The 25,693-nt window shown below is 37.0% G+C and overlaps 1 protein-coding gene across 4 annotated transcripts in view; it reads left to right on the plus strand.

Moving 5' to 3' along the window:
• Positions 1 to 25,693, plus strand: part of LOC122802489 (OX-2 membrane glycoprotein-like) — a 1,536,731-nt gene that overhangs the window by 199,697 nt on the left and 1,311,341 nt on the right. For all 4 annotated transcript variants that reach the window (XM_044072134.1, XM_044072133.1, XM_044072136.1 and 1 more), the window contains exon 2: positions 10,602 to 10,859. The gene's annotated coding sequence lies outside the window, so the exon portion shown is untranslated. The remainder of the gene's footprint in view (positions 1 to 10,601; positions 10,860 to 25,693) is intronic.

Here is a 25,693-nt window from a genome sequence, read left to right on the forward strand (position 1 = left end):
ATTGATGACTTCTACAAAATACCTCCCTCTGTCCTTCTCTCACATAACTGAATTACTGCAATAGTTTAAGCTAGTCATGCACAGAGATTATTTCCTCTTGGTATTTTTTCTGGCCTTCTGTTGGAAGTCACATAATGTCTGTTTTTAGACTTTTCTATTGTTCTTTTGTGATTTAAGCACTTTTCCTGATGTGAGGATGCCATTCTGAAAGGAAACATCTGTACAAGCTGTTTCTACTGGAAAAACATCACATATTGCTGAATTTATAAAAAAGGATGTCTGTTAATAGATATTTGTTCTGCAAACATGAGAAAATCATTTAATGCTTTATTGCTTTGTTAGGCATTTTCTTTTTGATGCTGTGAAGAGAAGCCTGTCTGTTATACATGTAGTATGAATGCACATTTTAAACTCTATACATATATTCAAGCAAACTTTTTCTTTCAGCATATTTACAACAGAATTAATTTCAGCCTTATATTCATAATATCTAACAACTGCTGTTGTTTTATGTCTATGGAAGTGGTTCTAAAGATTGATGGAGATAGTGGAAAGCTAGTCATTGTTGGGGTAGGGATATTGGATGTTATTATGTACCTTACATAAGGATTGACTAGCTGGGAATAATAGGTTGTGTGGTTGGTTGCAATAGTGAGGAATAATGTTGTTATAAGGTAGAGTGTTAACATAGTTGTACTTGTGTTTGATATTTGCTTTGATAAATGGTTAGTAAAGGCAGACATTTTAATAGTTTGGAGTGCTATTAGAGTTGGAGCATACCTCTCAAGTGTACCTCATTACGAGGAATGTACCTCATTTGGGGTCTTAAAAAGTTCATGTTCCTCGAAGTTCCTCAAAGTTCCACACTGAAAGAGTCTGTCCCACATTGTGTTAGGAATTTTTTTTAAGTGAAATCCATGGTAAGTAGAAGTTAATCATATTAATTCATTAAAGGATCTTCCTTATGAGTAAAACCAGCATATTTTAACCATTGTATAACCTTCCTAGTTGAAGTTGTTAATAAACCATTAGTATGTGTTCCACATTTTGCCCATTTGTTCCACATTATAAAGGCAAGTGTTCCTCATTTTGGAGATGGAAGGTTGAGAGTTATGGTTGGAGTGAAGAGGTAAGCAAGACTAGGAAAAGGTGTAATAAACTGAAGGTTTTTGGTAAAAAGTGTGAGGTTTTTTTTTTGAGTATTGCTTTTTGGGAGGATGCTACTTATTATTAAGTATTAGTTGGAAGTTGATAGTTTTAAATGGAATTCTAGTGTGACTGGATTGTTATATGGTGGATGTGGTCTGGCTGTTGTTAAATTATGACCACAGGGGGGTTGGTGGGATATGGGGCCAGGGTAGGGGAGTAGAGAGAGCCCGAGTGAAGCAACAGCGAACAGAGCAGGCTGAGCTAAGTTCCAAGATGGAGCAGGATTTAAGTGAAAATAGAAAAAAGAAAAATAATCACTTTTGTCTATAGAACGACTCACTGTGCAGCACTGATTACACAAGGTGTCTGCAAGCAGTGAGTCAAATTCCGAGTATTGGACAGTTGGTTATATGTAACTTGTATCCAGTATTTCAGACTGTGTGTGTATTTTATAAGAGATGTAAGAATGTTACACAGTACGTGCACGTTTTATAGCCGCAGCATATTGCTAGGTGAACATGCTGGCCACTGTTATTACTTACTTGCCACAATAGGAGTCCATTTCCTGTTTTAACTGTTTATGTTAACTGAAAGGGAGGAAAAAATATGCAACCAGAGGTGACATGGGGGAGTGTGACCCTGCTCACAAACATAAGCAGTGTGCTCTCCAGGGAATTATGTATATTATATAAAAAATTATAAGTGTACAAAATTGTAAAAGATGTTGATAGTGTTTCAGATAGAGCAGACCCAATGCATGTAGTCCATGCTCATATATAACTACCGGTCAGGTTTCGTTGAAGAAAGATATCACAGGTAACTTTGTTAATGGGGAAGTGTTTAACTTGTAAAAGATGTTGATAGCCTTTCAGGTAGAGCAGACCCAATGCATGTAGTTCATGTACATATATAACTGCCAGTTGGGATTCAGTGAATAAAGGTATTGCAGTTAACTTTGTTAATGGGAGAAGTGTTTCTAAGCACCAAAGACCACAACTGAAGCTTGCAGTGCCAAACGAGATCTGACGTAACTAGCTCATGACAAGGGGAAGGGGAGGAGTTTGAGTACTGAATCCAAAGTCTGAGTGGCCAAAGTCAGATGTGACGCGCATCCAAAGACCCATCATGGGCAGCAGCTTCAAACACCAATTCTTATTGCAAAGCTTCTATTTAGATCCATCTTCTACAGTGACGTACCTCTCTGTAGCTAAGAAAATAGATGAGAATTCTCATGCTCTTATTCCGTCATCTTCTCCTGTAGGTTCATAGGTTCATAGGTTCATACTAGGCTATCTGCCCTAGGGCATTTGTAAGCCTAGCCAGAATGTGTTTGGCTTTCGCCACCCATTTTAAATTTATTTTGCTATGCCCTTTTTTGAGGTTAGTATACTGTGCCTCTATCTAACAGTGACACAGAAGTGATACCCGGGGTAAACCTACGATCTCCCATCCACTCATCAAGATTCCTCTTAAAGAGAGTCAATGAGGGACTTTGCCTAACCTGGACTGGGATTTTATTCCAGAGTGAAGGGAGCCTCTGGGTTATGAATCTGTCCCTCCAGCATGTCCTATTTATTTCAGTGCTGAGGTTGATGGGATTTGGATTTTCTGAGGTGCAGCATGTCCATTAATTCCGGGTTGGACATGGCTTTATTCAGGCACAGATCGCCTCTGAACAGGCGGTATGCCACTGAGTAGAGCTGGAGTTTCTTTAACCGGGCAGCATATGGCATCTGTTTGAGCCCTTTGATCCTCTTGGTGAGGTACTTTTGGGGTCTTTCCAGTTGCTGCAGGTGTCTGGTAAGGTACATCCCAAAAGGGGCATTGTACTCGATTATGGGCCTGATGAGAGCTGATCTAGATGTGAATCCCTTCATGATTAGGTGGGCTATATAAAATGTTTTCTAACCACTTTGGCCACGTGGTTGTCAAATGAGAGATTGCTATCAACTTGAGTCCCCAGGTCCCTAATTACTTCTTCTGTACTTAATGGATTTCCACCTATGTGGTAATTTGGGGCACTTTGTTTTGCCAAAGGGATGACTATACACTTTTGGCATTTAGCTTGAGGCCATGGCACTGGCACCAGTTGTCTGTTTCTATGAGGCCCTTTTGGAGGATGCTTCAGTTTGCAGTCATAACTTGGTCAGCCACAGTCCTTCCGTGTTGGCCTGTACCTCCGAGAAATATATACCGAACAAGAGAGGTCCCAGGACTGAGCCTTGTGGGACACCACTTGTAACTGTACTAAAAGTGTTCCCTGATTATTGGAGGTAAAAGGCTGAGAACTACATGGCACAATGTCGAAGCATACTATTATAATTCAGGATACCATTCTAACCTAAAACAGTTCAGTGACAGTAACTGGAATAACTGCTGGGTCCCACTTTAAGCTTAGTATGATTATGTGTGTGATGAAGTGAGGTATTGTCAGCTATGCCAGGAGAAACAGGGCAGTGAATGTGTAACATATACCAACATAGTTAGCTAAAGTTTTGTAAAGAATTATATGTCATTTGTATATCAGACTGATTTGTACAGGTGTCTGTGTTTAAAATGTATCTGCAAAGCTGCTTGTGTTGTGTGCCAATAGGGTCCTGCTGAACAGAAAAGAAACACCTGTATGTCAGATTATGTTATAACTGTTGAAATGAGCACATTGTAACAGAGAATACTGGAAGAGAAGATAATAGGTTAATCTCAGACCAGCTAACTTTGAAAATAGTCTGAAATTAAAGTACCTGGTTTAGGTATAAAGATTGCATCTTACAGTTCTGATTGCAGACCGAGACAAAATGTCTGTGAACCAGGACTAGGAATCCTACTGTATTGTCCTTAGGGGTAAACTAATTGCTCCCCTGGAAGGGTGGAAGTTTTGGAAATGCTTTTATAGCTTCCAGATGCTGTAACACATCTTAGCAAAACTCTATTGTATGTATTATGGCATATATTTGCTAGATTCTAGTTCAATTTTTAGTAAAGGGGGTAGTGTGAGAACCAGAGTCAGATGACCAGATGTGTATATGATGTCATTCTACAGTCCAGCACTGAAATGATGTTTTAATACTAGATGAGACGGAAGTCTCAGGGCAGTCTGTCTGTGGAGGGTCCCACAAAAGGTAAACTAATGGTAGAGTGGAGGAACACAAACCAAAACAGCTTCAAGCAAGAAAAAATGCTACTCCACACCTTCAAAAACGTTTAATATAACGGCAAAGCTTTCAGATAAAAATATCCTTCAGTGTCTTACATATAACGAGCATAAAAACAACATTTTTAAGTACAATCTAATTACATCACATGACACAGCACACCTATCAGCAGCATCAATTAAAAAAGGTAATTAGTCTTCTTTTCTTAAAAGCGCAATCCACCATATGAAAACAGAGGAATTTGTATTAAACAGTATATATAGTAAAAAAATAATAAAACTGTATAATCTTACTTGTTTAAACTTTGATATATAAAAAATGCATCCAGTTAAATAATTGATATGAAACTACTTCACTTTTTGTTGTTTAAACTTCAACACCGGTTTTAATGTAACCTGTTTGTTAAGACCTGGATGCTTATCTGCTTCTAAGCAAATAATCCATTCATATTCCTTCATGTCTATATTATTAACATTTTTGGTATATATCTAAGTTTAAACAAGTGACAAGATTATATAGTTTTATTATTTTTACTATATGTACTGTTTCATATAGATTCCTTTGTTTTCATATGGTGGATTGTGCTTTGAAGAAAAGAAGACTAATTACATTTTTTAATTGATGTTGCTGATAGGTGTGCTGTGTAATGCAATTAGATTGTATTTAAAATGCTGTTTTTATGCTTGTTATATGTAAGACACTGAAGAAGGATATTTTTATCTGAAAGCTTAGTCTGTCTGTGAAACATGACAAAGAAGGCCCTCTCAGCTACATCATCTTGCTTTGCTCTAGTAAGTGAACTAGGGGACAGTAATTCTGTAGATCAGTCAGGAAAACATAGTGAGATTAGTTAATTATGTTTTTTCTCTATCTGTGTGAATCTTTTTCATCGGTGTTATTTTTAATATTTCCTATGATTGAAACTCTGGTGTTTATTGTAAATAGATATTTAGTATTTTCATGTTCTTTTATTATTAAATATATTTAAACTTTTCATTATGGCTGGTCTTTTAGAGAATATTTTAACCTTTGAGAGTACTTGTATTTATTTGGTGACACTGTGGCCGCTCCTGAAAGCCTTGCTGCATTGGTCAGACATTACAATTTGTATGAGTATTAATTTTGCTCAGTATAATTGGATATGCTTGTAAGATCCTTAGAGTAGCTGTTGGTGTTATCTACGTTATAGTTTTGGCAGAAGGGGCATAGCTGGTAAATCTGTGCCAGTCTTTCCCAGATGTGTGTGTTTGTGTGTGTATGTGTAAATCAAATCTCAAGAGTGTGGGTGTCAGCTACTTGGAGCAGGGACAAGCAGCACTGGTTTCACAGAGATGGTGGTGGAGGTCTTGGCTTGGAACACTGAGCTGAGGACTCAACTCTACAGCTGTGGTCAGTGTGGAGTCTTATTTGGGGCCTGGAGAGAGAGTGAGTCCAGCCCTAGTACAGGAGTGTGTTCCCTCTGTGCTCTTAAGGGAAATGGTGCTTGGTGCAGAGAGCTGCATCTGAAAATACTGTGAGTGTCTATCTTTGTTCCAAGTTAACATCCCTCAGTGGTGTCATTGGTGAGGATTGAGGCTTCTTGATTACTGGTCCAGAGAAGGGACGTCACAGTGTGATTTTCTGAGAAGATATTGAATGTAGTATTAGCAACTCTAATAGGGGATTTACGTTTTGTGAGATGAATATTCTCTTATTGCTGCTCTATGTATCATACACAGATGGACAGTGCATGTAATGTAATGTAATGTAATGAATTTTGGTTCATTTAAATATAAATAACTTCTGATCTGGGCACTTCATTCAGTTACGTAAACATTTTATTGATGCTGACAGTTTGAGTGGGTTAGCATTGCTACCAGGGAAAATGTAGTTAAAATCACCACCTAAAAAGATTTCACCTTTTCTGAAGCCTAAGATATTTTCATCAAAGCCTGTATTGCTGTGCGTTCCCTAGGTGCCAGTGGCACCAGTAACTGTTGGCTAAAGTCCGGGTGGTACCCTGATTATATAAAGTTTACAAGTGCTAAGAGGTAGTTGTCTGAGTAAGTATTTATGGAGCTGGATTCCGTGTATGCCCATCATCTTTCCCTTCTGTAATAATGGGAAGGATCCCCTTAGTTATACTGCCCTGTCTTTTTAATTGTAGCTATTCAGTGTGTGAAAGCCTGTTTTCCTGTAAATTATTAACTGATGGCCTAATTATGTCAAGCACTTTAAGCAGTCTAGTTCTTTTTAAAGTGAAACAATAACATAAATTACAAGTTCACAAAGAGAAGTCTAGAAGAAACGATTGCGATATTGGATTGCTGTGAAGTTTGGTACCATTTTGAGTTGTAAAAGGACAATATTAGAAACCAGACTGAGAAAGGAAATGTATGAGTTGGGGACTTCAAAATGTGATTTGATATGCTGAAAAAGGGGAGACTCACCAGAGTAATTGCACGGCTCCATCTGCAGAAGACTGTTACTAAAATGTGTGAAATGACCTCCTGGAGACTAGCAGTCAACACGCAGAGCTGCCAACATATGGACAGAATGTGCCATAATACAATAAGTATATTCACAACTACATAAATTATTATAAAAGCAGTTTTATAAGTAGCACAATCACAGAGCAAATCAGAGAATAGATAATATAGCATTGTATATAGCTGGGATTTGCTTGGGGAAATTTTTGAAACAATGGGCAGGAACTTTATCAACACCACATGACACACAGCAGATGAATGACACACAATACTTCAGACAACCTTTTGCTATTCTAGTCATCCCTTCACATCTGAAGAGGCTGTACCAATGTAGGAATTGTTCATTAGCTCTACTGCTTAAAATCATTCCGCCTGACAACAGTGTTTCTTCTTTTTCTTAAGTTATCTGCACTGTCCATACCAGAATGCCCTTTATGCAGGATTCACCTGGTTTTGTTCATGCTGCAGCATGTGGAGCAGTCTACTGATGGACACACACTTCCTCAGCCTTGGTCACTGCTGCCTGTATTGCTAGGATTCATTGCTGTTCTATTTTTTGGGATGTCCTGTAAATGTTGCTGTAAAGGATGTCCAGAATTTCAGAAGGTATGTTAAGGGGATCATGGTCCTCCTACAGACTCTGGCTTCTTGCCTTCTGGACTTAGTTGTTTTTGTTAATTCATTTAGTCAAGTCCAACTCTTCATGACCTCCAGGACATTGATACCATACCCATCTGACCCATCAGCCTCTTCTGCCCTTTGTTTTGCCATCAATCTTTGCTAGTGAATGCTGTCTTCTCATTATTTGTCCAGAGTGTTTGAGTTTTAGTTTTGCTATCAGACCTTTCAGTGAAAGTTTGGATTTATTTCCATAAATGGTAACTGATCTGATCTTCTTGCAGTCCTTGGAAGTTTTCTCCAGCACCATAGTTCAAAACTATCACTGTTTCAAAGCACAAGCTTATTTATAGTCCAGCTGTCACAGACGTGTGTTATTGTGAATGTCATAACTTTGTCATTAAAGGTCAGTATAGTCAATGTGATGTGTATGCTCTTGGAAGTCTTAATCATATCTGCCATAGCTTTCCTTCCAAGAAGTGTCTTTTAATCTCATGTCTGCAGTCACCCCCTATAGTGATCTTTAAGAGCACGAAAGTAGTGTCTTACTACCTGTAATTCCTCTCCATCTGTAGGCTAAACATTGATAGGGATGGAAGAAATCATTTTAGATTTTAATGTTGAGCAGCACGCCAGCTTTTCTGCTTTCTACTTTCACCTCCATCAGTAGGTTCCTAACCTCTTCCTCACTTTCAGTCATAATAGCGCTATCATGTGCATATGTCAGTTTTAGTGTTTCTCTTAGCAGTTTTGATTGCAGCATCTGATTTGTCTAACACAGCATTTCACATGATAAATTCAACAAATTAATTTAAAAAAGCAGACCCAGAATTCAGACTCGTTGCACTCCTTTCCCAGACTTCACCTGGTCAGATATGCCATATTCAGTTTTAAGTCTTGTGTCTTGTTGTGCATTGCTGATTCCTCAGGAGGTAAATAAGGTGATTCATTAATTCCATTTGCTGAAGACCTTGCCCCCATTTTTTTGGTCCTCAGAGTCAAAGGTTTTAGAATAGTCAGACAGAAATAAATATTTCTGTTGTATTCCCTTACTTTTTATGTTACCCTGATTTTGGCAGTTTGATCCCTGGTGCCTTTGACTCTTCTAAAACCAGTAGGTACATCCTACAGCTCTTAATACCTGTATTACTGCTGTCTACTATATTTGTATATATATATATATATATATATATATATATATATATCTGTATATATGTGATGCATTCAGCTACTGTATTTGTATATGTATATATATATATATATATATATATATATATATATATATATATATATGGTTCCCTATCAGAATCCTGAAACACTATAAGCCTGAAAGTCAAAATCCTGAAAACTAATGACTGAAAATGCAAAATCAATGCAAAATCCTGAAAGTCAAAATCCTGAAAACACAAATAATGCTAATATGTCACTATAAAGACACTAATATCTACCAACTGACCCTGACCCTAACCCTAACCCTAAGGTCCGTCACTATCGATACACTCACCTGACCCTAACCCTAACTCACTTAAACTGCCTAACCCCAATATTTGTCACTATTGCATACATGCCTAACCTGCCCTAACCCTAACTCACTTATACCGCCTAACCCTAACATAAAACCAACACTTACCTGGACCCTGACCTAACACCCCAGGGCTAGCAACAGCAAAGCCACCATGGCGTCAGTATGTCCATTTTGTGTTTTCAGGATTTTGACTTTCAGGCTTTTGCATTTTCGAGATTTTGCATTTTCAGTCATTAGTTTTCAGGATTTTGACTTTCAGGCTTATAGTGTTTCAGGATTCTGATAGGGAACCATATATATATATATATGTTTATATATTTATATATATATATTTATATATATATATATATATATATATATATATGTGTGTGTGTATGCACACACATATGTGTGTATGTATACATATATATGTATATGTGTGTGTATATATATGTATGTATGTGTGTGTGTGTGTGTGTGTGTCTAGGATACATGCATTACATCAAATGGCCATAATGCTGACTCTCACAAGACTGACCACAAAAGGTTGAATGTATGTGCTGCTGGCTTTTTTAAAAGTATGACAGAAGACGGTCGCTTGTACAAGATTGCAGTACAGTAAAAATTGTTTTTTTTCCTTTCTCCCACTGTTATGCAACCTTGGAGTTGATATACATAAGTAGCAGTGGATGTGGGGGAGGAGCAGCTCCCCACATAGGGAGTGTTAGAGGGGATTGCTCCTATGCATAGAATGTGTTTGAGGTTTTGTGTTTTTTGACTTTTTGTTGTCAGTATTCTTGGATAATATATTGTGACCATTCGACATAATGAATATATTCTATATCTGTCTATATGTTTACCTGTGTGTGTATGGGAGGGTGGCCTAATGCTTAAGGTGTTTGCCTTACAAACACAAGGTGCAGGGTTTGACTCTCACAAGGGATAATTGGCTAGGCTTAAAAAGGCTTGCAAGGGCAGTTAGCTTAGTACTAATCTATGAACCTATATATATGTATATACATATACACGTGTGTGTGTATGATGTGTTTGTGTATATATATATATATATATATGTGTGTGTGCATATACACGTGTGTGTGTGTGTGTGTATGTGTGTGTATGTATATATATATATATATATATATATATATATATATATATATAAAATGTACATCCCTAATGATCAGTGTACCTGTTTGTCAGTTGCATAATAATCAAATGCAGTTATTCAGTGAGTAAGTACAGTGAGTTGTTGTTAGCTGTTTAAAGCAGTTGCATAACAGTGCGAGTTTTGTCATGTGATCACAAACTTAGTGTAAATAAAGTCACAGAGGGTTGGGAGTTGCAGGGTGATTTACTCTCCCACAAAAAAACAATTACATCAAAGCATTTATTTTGTGAACAATATTTAGACAGTTTAGACACAACTTTTGTTATTTTCTGAATTGTATTGTAACATTTCAGTTGATGCGCTGCTTGAACATTTTGTAATCAGTGGAACTGCATGCTTTGTAGGTTTTGTTGCTCTCTTGTCCTGTAATCATATAATATATATATATATATATATATATAGATGTGTATATATATATATATATATATATATATATATATATATATATATATATATACGCATTATGTCACAAGAAGATTTGATTACCTCTTCAGCTGTCTATTCACATACTAAGTTCTCTTTTTTTTCTTTTTTCGTAGCCATCAGACCTTGTATCTAACCTGGCAACAGAGTATCTGTCTTCAGATGTCATTTTCTGTATAGGCATTAGATAAAAGTGACCTCTTTGGATCTACTGAACAGCAAAAAAAAAAAATCTACTGTTGTCAGCCATTACTCCTTTCTGGATAATTAAAGAACTGGGACTGCTTTACTCATTCATCTGTGACTGTTTTTAAAATCCTGCTCTGGAGTGGTGCATCATACTGCTCTGGTTTAGCACATGTTCAGCTCCTGTGGTGAGTGTACTGCTATGTTTGTGTTTTTGTTGTGTTTTTATTTGACTTCTGATAACTCAGCTGGGCATTGGAACTAATTTAACTATTTATGAAATAATGTCATCCTGAGGTCTTCTGATAACAGTTGAGGACCATAGCTCTGAAAAAAAGTCACTCTGACAGTCCTACAAATGTATCAGTCTGAAGAGCCCTCCTGTGTTATGGGTAGAAACACTCAGATTTCATAGAACACCAGTATTATTTATCTAACGATACTACAGAGTGGTTCTTTCTATACCTGTGCCATATAGCTATATCTGTTTAACTGCTCTGTTATCAACCCAGTGTTTTATCATTTTAACCAGCCAGATTTCTGCATTTAGAATGGTCATTTTCTAATGTACAAGTAAAATTTCTCTTATGCCTTCTTGTTTATGTATTGTCATATTTGAGATTATAATTTATGTATCGTTTTTGTAAAATGTGGAGCTTTTCTCCCTCGGCCTCCACCGGAAATGGGTATTTATCCCAGTCAGACTTTCCCAGTAAACAAATGTAAAATAAATAAATAAATACTACTGCTGTCACAACTAATAGATATATACTACACTTACTATTTTATTTTTTTGTATGCAAGATTGTGGAGCTAGTAGCGATCTGAAAAACGTGACTTTTCCCCACTGTAGTGAGAATCAAGCCCTGTACCCCATGTTTGTGTGTTTACCACACAGACACTGGGTACAGGGTTTGAGTGTTACTTCTGAGAGATATATTGGCTTGGCTTAAAATGGCCCACAAGAGCAGCTAGACTAGTATTTAACTGTAAACCTGTGACCACTGAATACATGTACAACTGTCCAAAAGCTGTCAGGGTAAACCACAGAAAAATAAAATTAGATCTAAAAAGGGGAAGAGGTGAGTAATATTAAGAATGTGTGAAAAGGTGGGGTTGGAGCCTAGATTGCCAACTGAGAGCAGTGAATTTTGAGAGCTCCATAAACTAGTGTAATAATAATATAAGAGCATTTTATTATGTTCAAGTTTAAAACATCAGAAATCTATAGATAAACTACTAAACTACATAAATATAAATTTTGGTGGAGATATACAAACGTTTTCCTGTCAAGTAACTTGGAGACATATTGAGTCACTGAATATGAACAATTTAAGGAATTCTCATCCAGATGATGCTTTGAAAAAAGAACTGCAATTGATGACATCTACCTTACAGGAACTATCTTTGAAGATTGATGGCTTTAAAAATGACTTGGTAAACCTCAAATTAAATTCTCAAAAACAGACTGATGCTCTTAAGGAACTATTACAGCAACACCATACAAAAATAACAAATATAGAGACTTCTCTAAATGACATTGAAGGGAGACCCAAAGAAGAAGAATTCCAAAAAGAATTTCTGCTTAAACAGAATACATGGCTGCTTAACAAAATAGATTACTTAAACAACAGGGAAAGGAGAAACAACATAAGGATCTTTGGTCTGCCTGAAAACACTGAAGGAGAAGACATTATTTCATTCTTAACCTGGATTCCTGAATTTTTAGACTTGAAAGAGGGACTTTCATTTGGGATTGAAAGGGTGCATAGAGCACTGAGGAAACCTGCTTCTAACTCAACAAATACTCCACCTAGATCCATAGTTATAACATTTCTTTCATTTCTGGACAAGGAAAATCTGCTTGGAGAAAATCACTCTTAAAATACAATCAAAGCCTGATAAGGTTTGACAATGATTATTCTTCCAGAATACTTGAACAAAGGAAAAAAAGTCTGTCCAGTAATAAAACTGTTGAAACAAAACAACATTAAAACACAGCTGGCCTTTCCAGCCAAGATAAAGATGCTTTTTGCCAGTGACATGAGAACCTTTAATGACTTAGAAGAAGCTACTATATTCATCAAAAACAACAACATAGTGTCTGTCCCAGAAGAGATGGAATGGATGGCCCCTACTCTTAAAAGAATAAAAGAAACAAATCCTTGGACTGATGCTAGAAAGAAGAAATAAAAAACTGATTCCAAGATCACTGTCCCCAAAAAAAAAATAACTCTTACAACTGCATCTCTCAAAGTATCAACTGATATGGTACATCACTTGTCGTCTGTTTTTATTTAAAAAAAGGAGGGATTCTTAAACAACTGAAAAGCAGTAATGATTTATTTAGAATGTTCAAAGAGTCCAGTAATTCTTCACAAACAAAGGTAAGTCAAGATGGATTACTACTTACATTAGATATTAGCCAAACAAAGCAACATATAATACAAACGTAGAAGTTTCTATTCCCCTACTTGAACTCCGTTATCTTGTTCATTTTCATTGATTTTACTTATAATTTAAGTAATTAATTAACTAATTTAACAAGGTACCAGTCATCAGAGCTCAGACTCAAATGTAACAAATTAACATCATATATAATAGCAGTAACAGTAGAGTGTTTTGAAAAAAAAATTCTATCATGGAGACTAATGCCTTCCTCAGTTAAAGTATAGTTTAGAAATGTCATGTATATCCTGGTTAGATAATAATAGCAAGCACTTAGTACAAATGTCATCATTATTCTGCCTAAATATAGTTAATATCAGTTATGGCAGGTATCATAGCTACAAGTGCTGTTTGATCAATCCTGATATGGTGTGCGTGGATGCAGCTGTGTCCAGCATCTAGTACAAATGTCATTAGTATTCTTTCTAAACATAGTTAATATCAATTATGGCAGGTATCACAGCTTCGAGTGCTGTTTGATCAATCCTGATATGGTGTGCATGGATGCAGCCGTGTTTGGTAGTTAGTACAAATGTCATTACTTTGTCTAAACATAGTTAATATCAGTTATGGCAGGTATCATAGCTTTGAGTGATGTTTGATTAAGCCTGACATGGTGTGATCAGAAGCAGCTGTGTCTGGCAGTTGTATGTTGTCGTTTTCGCCTCTGGGAAGCTGTGGGTTGTGGCTTGTGATCAAGGTTTACTGATGCTTGTGTATTAGTACGAGACATTTGGTGTTTTAGCCTGAGGGGGTGGATAAAACTGCGATTTGGGATATTTTGGCAGAGAATAGTTTGTTCATACATCTGCTGAGGGAGAGGTAGGAAGGCTGGAAGAATTTGTTATCTGTTGTTGTGGCGGCTTGTTGGGAGTTTTTTTTTTTTTTTTTTTTTTTTAGCTGTTTGCTCTCTGTTCTTTTCCTGGCTGCTGCCTCACTGAAAGGGAGGGAATTTAGGCTTGAAGTTGCAGTGAAGTGAAGCTTTGCTTCAGGTTCATCACGAGCCTCTGGTATGCAGTACACAGACACATTAACAGAAACAGATGCTCCCAGGTTGCTGTGGTAACGGAGACAGAGTGACGATAATGCTTAACAGCTCTGAGGAGCCTCCAAGACGATTCTCGGCAATGAAGTTTTTGGTTTTAAAAAAAAATGTGTATATATAATATATAAAATAAAAGGGCTGTTTTAAATCCCATGTACACATATTGATGGTCACCCAACATTTAGTTTAGGTCATTAAGTTGATTCTTGATAAAATAAATAAATAATAAGCACAATTTTATATTTAAAATGTATTTTGGTCCAAACACATTAAGGACTTAAGAGTGGAAGTCTTGCGTTATTATGAAAGACTAAGAGCACTCGGTCTTGTGCAGTACCCTTTGCAGTGGTCTGGGAGGTGAGCTTGCTTAGACATGTTGGGCATATGGAGATATCTGATTCTAGGGCTGTTTGGGGTTGCTGGGAAATGCTAGAGAGTCATCAGATTTCCTTTGTGGAAATATCTGTGGGAATGGAAAATGTTTTGAGTGGTTCACTAGCAGAGTGGCCACTGCATGGAACAGGCTGGTAAAATGGAACAGGACAAATATTGGTTTTAAGAACAGCCTGGAAACGCACCACATGAATTAGCGAATGGCATTCTGACAAAACTGGGTGGGCATTGTTGCCCATGCTTGAAGTACTGATATGTGTGTATGTAAGGATGGAAATATACTTATAACAAATAAGAAACTAGAAGGGTCTCATAATTTAAAGTCTATGGACTGTATAAACATGCTTGGAAGGAGCTAATAATAAGAATAATCATTACAGCTTGTGGTCTCTCAAATAGCTAAACAACAGATGAGAGTTGCAGGCTCTAGATCCGACTCTAAACCAGTTACAAGTGGCGCCCCCCAGGGCTCAGTCCTGGGACCCCTCCTGTTCAGTATATTCTTTTCAGAAGTGCAGGCAAGCACAGGAGCACTATGGCTGACCAAGTTTGCAGATGACTGCAAACTGGGGCAATAACTGACTCTCCGGCTGATACAGACATCCTCCAAAAGGGTCTCACTGAGACGGATACTTGGTGTCAAAATCATGGCCTCAAGCTAAGTACCAAAAAGTGCATAGTCATCCCCTTTGGAAAAAAAAAGTAACTGCGAACTACCACATACGTGTAGTCCCCTAAGTACAGAAAATGTAATAAGGGATCTGGGGACCCAAGTAGATAATAATCTCTCCTTTGATAATCATATTGCCAAGGTGGTTAGAAAATCCTTCTGTGTGGCCCACCTAATCACAAAAGGATTTGCATCTAGAACAAAAGAGGTTATTGTGCCCCTCTACTCATCAGACTCTTCATAGAGTACAATGCCCCATTTAGGATGTACCTTACAAGACATCTGCAACAGCTGGAAAGACCACAGCCCCAGTGGCCTAATGGGTAAGGCATTAGCCTCCTAAACCAGGGATTGTGGATTCTAGTCCCATCTGGGGTGATATATAATATTGATACAAGACATTCCTCACCAAGAGGATTACTGGCCTCAAACAGATGCCCTATACAGCCCGACTTAAGAAACTCCAGCTGTACTTGGTTGCATACCGCTTACTCAGAGGTGATCTCTGCCTGACATACAAGGCCATGTCCAGCCCAGAATTGATGGACATGCTCCACCTAAAAAAAAACAAATCATTAAGAGCCACACACTCTAGGGATCTAAACCTCACCACAACGATAAATAGGACATGCTGGAGGGATAGATTCCTGTCCCAGAGACTCCCATGCTTTGGAACAGGATTCCAGTCTGCATTAGGCAGAGACCCTCGCCAACACTCTTAAAGAGAAACCTTGACGAGTGGATGGGAGACAGAAAATCTACCCCGGGGATCACTGCAGTGGCTCTGCTGGACAGAGGCACAGGGCACTAATGGCTCTGCTGGACAGAGGCACAGGGAACTAATCTAAGGGGGCAGCAAAAGCCAACACATTCTGGCTAGGCTTATAGATACCCTCGAGCAGATAGCCTAGTACTTACCTATGAACAGCCAAAAAAAAAAAAACACACACACAATAGTTATGTAATGTATGATTTTAGTAAATCTAGACATAAAATCTATAATCGTCATATAAGATGAAGCAGTCTGCTGAATTTAGATATTAAAGACAGAATTTAATAACATTGGCTTGTGTATAATAATAGTATTGTCTTAACTTGTCATAAATAACATACACTACAGTGAACATCAAGTGGAAGCATGATGATTTTCTTATATAAGTAAATATGCATAACAAGTCATGTAATTGCTTTAACTTGAATTGTAGTTTTTGTAACACATCTTGACCATATGTAATACTTAAGTGGTTACCAAGGTAAGTAATGTTTTATACATGACATCAAACTGACAAAATTGTTCAAGAGAAACAATAGAAGCCTGAACTTGAAATCTCACAGAATGTAACAATCATATTCTGAACAAATAGTATTAAATTGACAATAGACAGTTTAATAACATGGGCTTGTGTATAATAACGCTGCTGTTTTAACTTGTCATAAATGACATACACTATATTGAACATCAAGGGGAAGCATGATGATTTTCTCATATGAGTAAATGTGCAAGTCATATCATTGCTTTTACTTGAATTGTGTTTTTTTGACCCATCCTGACCGTACATAATACTTAACCTGTTATGAAGTAACTAATGTTTTATACATGACATCAAACTGACAAAATGTTTTTCAAGGGAAACAATAGAAGTCTGAACTAGGAACGTCACAGAATGTAACAGTCGCATTCTGAACACATATAATATTAATTTGACAGTAATCAGTCAGTTTAACCTTTGCTGATTACACAAAATAGAATGCTGCCATTTAAATCTAAAAACTTTCAGTATATGCCATAACATAGCAATTTATGAATATGGAAAGGGAACTTGTAATCATAAATTACAATAAGTGAATTTGTTGTTTTTAACCTATAATTTCAATCATTTTGTAATAAGAAATGACAGATATGAAAATCCTTATGCATAGCAAATGGGGGGAAGAGGGATGCACTGATAATTAAAATGCACTAACTTTCATCAATGTTCACTTAAAACAAAATTGATGCTTTAAGTAAGTTAGCAACAAGCAAAGTGATTACTTAAATACTGGCAAACAGTGAAATATAACTTCTGATATATCAAGTAAAATACATTGTATTATAAACATTAGGTATAAATATTATTGCTATCTGTTTATATTAAGTAATAAGTTTTAAAAGACTTCAGTAATAAGGGTGAATATGTTAAATAACAATGTGCTGTAATCTTTTACTGAGGTTTTATATATATAATGCATCCTACTTTACTATGATTTAATTGCTTGTCATCTATCTTTCATGTAAGTATTAATTGCTTATACAATAAGTAGACATTTATATTGTATTAGAATTCTGTCTAATCTACAATAGTACTATAGCTGTTCAAAATAATATAAATATTGCTTATTCCTATTACAAATATGCTCCATATGATAATTCAATTTATGGAGCCCAGATGTTCTGGATTGTCAAGGTATGAATGATAATCTGATGGACTTAAGTTTATCCATCAGATTAGGAATGATTTTCATTCCATGGCTAGTGCAGATCTTAGTTTTATTAACATTTATTAATTTAAATTTCACAAAAACATTTTTAGTATGCCTGACCAAAACATTACTTTATTGGTAAACACTCAAAGTGTAAAACTGATAATTTCCTTTAAAAGCTAAAACATATACTTTATCAGAGGAAAATGTTTAATAGTCGTAATAAAACAAAAAATACAGTCTAAATAACCTAAGATAGATTTAACTTTATTATCTTTAAATACCAATGGCTAAACAATCCTAGCAAGAGATCAAATCTACTGAAATATTTAAAACTGAACAAAGCACACATTGTTTTCCTTCAAGAAACTCATTTCAAAACAAATGACAATTACAAATGGAATCCCAAGGAATATATGATATTGGCGCAATCCACTTATAAGGCAAAGACAAAAGGGGCAACAGTTTTATGGAAAACAAATGTGATTAACCTAGAAATCATTTATAAGTATGAAGGTAAAGATGGCCTTATGGCATTAGTAATAGTCAAATATAATTGAATATGGACCCTAGCCAATCTATACCGGTTCCCAGGCATTGGAACAGGAAATGTTAAAAATACTTGGATTTCATTTCCAATAATTATAAAGGCAACTTAATATTAGGAGGAGATTTTAACTGTATAGTTGATATTTCTGAAACTACAAATAAAATACTGCTGCTTACATCTGCTTTATCTAAAGCTTTAAACAAGTTGATAGAATCATTTTATCTTGTAGATACTTTCAAATTTAAAGAAGAAAAATTTTTGTTGTTTTCCCATCAAGATCACAGATTTGGTACCCAAACTAGAATAGATAAAATATTTGCTGCCCATGACTTATACTCTAAAATCATTAATTTCTCAATCACTCCCTCCCCCTTTTCAGACCACAATTCATTGATACTAAAACTTCAAAATGGGTACAAACCATTAATTTTTAACTCCAGAATTCCAGCATATATAACTAAAATTTTAAGAGTTCAAAGCCTGGTTATTATCTGAACTACAGTTCTTCTTAGATATTAATTACACCACAGAGATAAAATAATGATATGGGACTCATTAAAAGTGCACATATATGGTAAAATCCTAACTTGGTATAAAAAAAATCAGAGAATGGGATTCTGAATTATTAGATCGACAATCCAAACTTTTGTCACTAAAAGCTGAAAAAAATTCAAAATCATTTGGAGATGAAAAAGAAAGTAGAAGTATTAAACAGTAAATACAATGAAATTCTAACACATAAAACTAGCTTTAGAAAAACTATAAATTAATACTTTGGCTACTTCTCCCAAATATCTACATAATTTATCCACAAGAATCAAAATACAGTCAAAAGCTAATAACATTAAAAGTATCTTGCATAAAAAGAAAGGGAAAAATGTCTCCGATATAGATGCCTATAGAAATCACTATATAGAACATTTCCAAAAAGAAAATATACATATCGATCAATTAAAATAGATGAAAAATGTAAACAAATTACCAGAAAATTTAAAACTAGATTTGCAAGCACCCATAATCCTACAAAAAAATTACAGATATAATAAAAGAGGGTAAAAATAATAAAGCTCCAGATATAGATGGCATAATTATGGAAATATATAAACTTTTTCCTTCAAAGATGCCATCCCTCTTCCATTAAACTCTATTAGAAATTCAGTCATAAGCTTTAATACCGCCCTCTTGGAGATATTCCTTAATCACAGAAATCCTTAAGGAAAACAAATCCCCAAACCTCTGTACCTCATATAGACCTATATCATTATTAAATAATGACTATAAGATATTTATGCCAATATTAACTAACAGAATGAAAATACCACTACCCAAAACAATAAATAACGATCCAGCTGGATTTATATATCATAGACCCACACACGACAATATTAAAATGATAATTTCTCTTATAAATTATGTTAATAAAGAAAATAAACACTTATAATTGGCTTAGATATAGAGAAAGCCTTTGATTCCCTAAATTGGGACTACTTATTCAAAATCCTAATGCTATTTGAATTTCCTGCATCCTTTGTTCATCTCCTATACACACAAATAATTTAGTGTATGTGAAGTTAGGTCCTTTTACTTCTGAATCTAAACATATAACAAAAGGCACTAAACAAGGATGTCCCATGTCACTGATTCTATTTGCTCTGGCTATTGAAATATTAGCAGATTCAGTTTGTAACAATATAAAAATCAAATAAATAGATGTTTATGAACAATACAGTTCTAAAGTAATGCTATTTGCTGATGATATATTACTAACATTATCTAATACAAAAGAGACATTAGAAGAATTAGATATATTGACAAATTTCACGTAACTTCAGGACTCAATTTAATAAATCAAAATGGTTATTTTTAAATAAAAAAAAAGAACTACAGACTAAGGCGATCACACCATAGGGCAACAAGAATCAACCTTAAAATATCTAGGAATTGAGTTATGCAAGGATAATAATGAATTATTCTCAAAAATCTACAATAATAATAGTACCATTAAAATCTCTTTGGAAAAATGGAACAAAATAATATTAACATTTGAAGATAGACTACAGAAAATGTTTTTACTGCACAAGATCCTATATATAGCCTTGGCAATACAGCTGTTACCAGAAAGGAATACACTTAAAGAAATACATTCATGCCTAATAAAATTTTTATGGTTTCCCAAAAGAAACAGAATAGCTTTTAATACTTCATATCAGACCATGGAAACAGGGAAGATTAAACTTTCCTGATATAGAAACATATATAAAAGCTTCAATATCTAAAACAATCTCAGACTGGATAAGTCCAAATTACTCTGCAAATTGGAAAGAATTACTAACTGGAATATAAATAAATGAATTTGATTCACAAAAAAAAATTCAAATAACAGATAAAACAATTTGCCCTGGCCCATATTATGTATTAGATGCAATATAACCTAACTAAACCTACTAAAGCTCGTATGATTAATTATTACATTGACTTGTTTAGTAAAATTATTAGTGCAAATATAGATTTAAAAATCTGGCTTGATCTTTTAGCACCATTTATAGTCGCAAAGAACTGTCCATATAAAATATATAGAAAAATTATTAATTCCTGGGAACAGAAAGGATTTGATTGTTGGCTCCAATGTATCAAATAACTAAAAGGTTTAGATATGCAAGTAATAATACTCTGTAAAGTTAGCCAGTCCTGTCGCGGAATTTTGTATGTTGTTTTTCTGTCATATTCACAAGATTTAAATAGAATAATTAACGATTCTTCATTTAAAGAAATACCTAAATTTGTGAAATGCATATATGAAATCATATATAATGACTCTGACATGGGAAACAGTATTTCAAAATTTTACAAAATATTGATAAACTATAAAACAACACCCAAAACCTCATACTGGAAATATATAACAAAAGGACACTCATTACAGTTAACTGAAGATACTAAAACAAATATCTTATTATTGATAAAATATACATCCTTTACACAATACTGGAATGTTTTTATTTTGAAATGTTTGCACAGAGCATTCTTAACCCCAGACAGAATCAGTAAAATTAGTTCTTCCATAATAGGAGTATGTTGGAGATGTGAGCAAGTCCGCAATGCAGTTTGGAACCACATTTTCTTTGATTGTGCTTTGGAATGGTATTAATAACTTTCTACAAGCTTTATTTAATGAATCATTTTATTTAACTAAAGCTCTTGTGTTATTAAATGTGAATGAAGGTCCTCATTTGAATAGGTCAAACATGTATCTAGTATGGACTATACTTGCAATTTCAAGGAAGTGTATAACAAGAAGATGGAATGCAAACACAGTACCAACTTTGGGAGACTTCTGCAGCCTACTGAAGACCACAGCATTATTGGAAATTAAAGTTAAAGAACTAAGAATTTATTCAAAGCCATTTATCAACAACCCTTGGGGGAAAGTCTTATCGCTGATTGATTAGACACTCTGATAATGGATTGGACATACTTATAAAGTAATTGTATACATTAAGATCTGTTATAGTGTCAGGCTAATGTAAATAGTGTACATAGTTATTTAAGATGTTATGTATAAATACTATGGAATTCATTCAAATATATTTGAAAAATAAAAAAAATTTTGAGGAAAAAAAATGTGTGAAAAGGTGAAAGACAGAAGATGATATAGGAGTTGATCAGATTAGTGGCAGAAGAGGTGCAAATTAAAGAAGAAAATCAGAAATGTGGCAGTAAAAGGCTATAAAATAGTAAAGGTAGTAAATACAATAAAATAGCTATATAGCCCAGTTGTAAGTAATGAAGGCGGTAGAGACATTTATGCAGAGAGCATGTGTAAAGTTTGAACAGTTATCCATAATTGTAATAGCAGCAACCAACTTACTTCCTTTGCTGCCATTAAATTACATAGTAACTCTTCTACACTAACAGAGCTGGATAATGTTCAAATTGGACTCAAAGACAGGGTAATGGAGAGCCCCCCCAGCAATACCAATATTTTATTACTTAGTTGTATTCTGCCACTTACCATTAATCATTGTTCAACAATGATCACAGCAATTCGATTTTAATTTAAAACGTTTATTACAGATTTTTCAGCAAAAACACTGAAAGCCATTTGATGAACAAAACAGTCAAACTAAAAACATTCTTGGCATGAGCAATAGTAATCCTCTCTTCCTTAAAACTTGCGTTTATTGAAAATGCATCTGGCAACCCATGATACTATAAGAAACTTGCTGGGATTCATTGTCTAAATGTCATATAGCGAAGCACAAATTAGTGGCTGTCTGAAGGTTGCCAAAATTCCAAAGACAAATGTGTAAGATGTTAACAGTGTGGCACAGCTCACAGGACACAAGTGTCTCATTGCAAGGGCAGCCCCAGAATGTAGTGAGTCAGTCAGACTCGTACACTAAACAAATGAAGGCTGAGGGAATCAAACCCTGATCAGTAGGAAGCAGCTCATAACCTTTACTCACCTCCACTAAGTATCAGATGTACTGCTGTAGCCTAACAGTGCATTTATAATTCATGATGGATGGATGGATGGATTTTAACATAAAACTCTCTGACCTCTTCCTGTTCAGCTTATTCATAGACAAATAATAAGCAAACTGTCAGCAGTTAACAAAACAAAGAAATCAAGGATCGTAACCGAAGAAGATGGTTCATATAATGATGCTCCTGTTACTATAATCAAGAAGAAGGCTAAATCGGGATTTAAAAGGTGTCCCAAATGCAGTCAAAAAATGTCAGTCACGGATGGTCATTCCACATGTGTGTACTATCTGGGTGAGGTACACTTGCAGGAGATTTGCTCCATTTGCCATGGCTTTAGCTCCAGTGTTTTAGCTGAGAGAAAGCGTAAGTTGGTTGAAAGGGGCTTAATTAAGTCAGCCTTCCAGATGGATTTGGATTCTGCTTCCAGTCAACCAAAACCATCTTCTCCTGCCTCGTCGTCTAGTTCGGCTCCAAAGGGCTCTTCGGTTCTGAAGACATCTAAAAAGGCTATGGTCTCAGCTCCAGTACCATTGGAACTGACCATTCAGGTTGCTGGTAGGAGCCGGTCCCCAGTTCTGGAACTGGTATCTCCTACCTTGAGGTCCCCGATTCTGGGGTCACAGACTTCGGTGGTCTCCTCTTGGGCTTCCAGACTCTCTCTGATTCGGATGTGGACCGAGTGGTGCAGAGACTTCTACAGGACCTGGCGCTTGCAAAAATTCTGTTGGTTTCTACTCTCGCAGCTTCAGAACTGACAAAGTCATATCGTATTGTTGTTGTTGCTCCTTCTCCAACTCGAACAGAGACTACGGAGCCGGAGGAGACCAGTCAGTTGGTGGAGCTGTCAATGCCGACCCTTGCCTCTGAGCTGTCAGTACCGACCACCCTGATATCCTCTGCTCCGGCAGTGGAATCTGGGAGCCAATACTCTCCTGTTGGCTCCAGGGGTGGGGGGAGTCGAACCGATACGTTGGTTCCAACTCCTCCTCTTGGGGCGTCAGCATGGATGAGTTTGGCTCCTACCTCGGGCACGGAGCTGGCAGTTTTGGTGCGGGAGAAGTCCTCTGTGTTTTCGGACCCGGGTGCTTCCTCGCATCAGAGCCGTGGGGCCTTCAATGCCATGAGGTGGGCTTTGTCCCCTTAGACTTGCACAACGTCTGACATGGCCACCTCCTCCCAGAAAGCGCCTGCTTCTTCTCCGCTTCCACAGGTTCACCATAAGCACAGGGACCCAGAACCTCAGGATGCCCCTTTGGGGGGAACACTGCGCTTCCGAGACCTCCCCAGAGATTCCCACTGAGGAGGTCCCCCGGAAGAGATTATGTAAGAGGAGGCATCTGGATTCGCCTCAGGAATCCTTCACATCAGACACCGATTTGGAGGCATCAGAGGGCTCCCCAAAGTCCCCCTCTGAGGATATCTTCTTCAGGTATACCCTTGAGATCCTCAAGCAGAGAGGGGACTGGCAGCCCCAAAACCCTACCAAGGATGAATCTGTGCTCCTGAAGGCTTTTGGGTCCCAACCCTCCACCTCTTGGGTGTCTCTGCCCTTCGATGAGTTGATGGATCTTTTATCTCGAAGGGCGTGGGAGTCACCAGATTCGATGGAGCCTGTTCCTAGAAGGCCAGAGAAGCACATTTCGGCACCCCATGATAAGGCTTTTTTGTCTAAATCCATACCCGTTGATGCCATGGTGGTGGCAGCAGCCACTAAAAAAGAGATATCAGAGACTTCTAGGTCTATCCATCCTCCTCATAGAGAGTCTACGATAATGGACAGATTCGGGAAGTTCAGGTTCAGTTCTATGACCTTTGCACTTCGGTCATTGAACTAGCTGACCAACTTCACATGTCTACAGAGAGATCTCCTTAAGGAGCTTGGAGATGCTCTCCAGGGTGCAGTAGCTGACTCTGTGGCAGACAAGGTGACGTCTTAGCTTGCTACCCTCAGTTCCACCGTACACTCTTCCATGCACCTCGTGTCTTATGCAGCTGATGGAATGAGTAGGGCTGCGGGTACAGGAATTGCCTTGTGGAGACGTTACTGGATGTGCTTATGTTCTTTTGTGGAACCTTTTAAGTCGTCATTTGTGAATGCCCCTTTTGATGGTTCCTCCTTATTTGGACCAAAAGTCAGAGACCCTCACCAGATGTGAGCAGGACGGTAAGACTCTTAATGCTGTTGGAGCCCGTTTTTCTACCCCTACTACACCTTATCCCAAAGGTCAACAGGGTGGGAAAATGTGTTTCTCTAAGACCCAAGGAGCCTTTCCGAACTCACAAGGTGAAGCCTCCTCTAGGGGCAGGGGTGGGGCAATGGTGGAAGATGATGCCCACATGGCAGAGGGGTCCGCAGAACCAGGGTGACAGGGAGCAGTTCCTTGGGAAACCCTATCAGCGCTCCTTTAAGGCCTAACTGCCCTGCTCTGGAGGCAGCCAGGGGACATTTGTCTTTGTACCTAGATGCCTGGCTAAATATCTCACAAGACCAATGGGTACAAAATGTTGTATCCAGAGGATATTCCATCCCTTTTCACTCCCACCCTAGACCAACAAAAGGAATCCCAGATGTTCCACCCAGTCTATGGGATGTAGCGTCCATAGAAGTCCAGAAACTATTGCAAAAAAGAGTCATCCAGCCAGTCCCAGCAGACCAGCAAGGATCCGGAACTTACTCAAGGTTCTTTTTGGTACCAAAGAAGACAAGGGACTGGAGACCTATTCTGGACCTCAGCAGGCTCAACAAATATGTGGTGAAGACGAAGTTCAGAATGGTCACGCTTCAGTCCATTCTTCCATTTCTAGGAAAGGATGATTGGAGGGGCTCTCTAGATCTCCAGGATGCATGTTACCATATCAAAATGGCCAGCCCATCCAGGGATCATCTGTGCTTCCGGCTGGGAGCCACTCATTTCCAGTTTCGGGCCCTGCCCTTTGGTGTCACTACAGCCCCCAGAGTGTTCACCAA

Source organism: Protopterus annectens, chromosome 5.part0 (assembly GCF_019279795.1).
Source record: "Protopterus annectens isolate FY-2018-M chromosome 5.part0, PAN1.0, whole genome shotgun sequence".
Taxonomy (NCBI): domain Eukaryota; kingdom Metazoa; phylum Chordata; order Ceratodontiformes; family Protopteridae; genus Protopterus; species Protopterus annectens.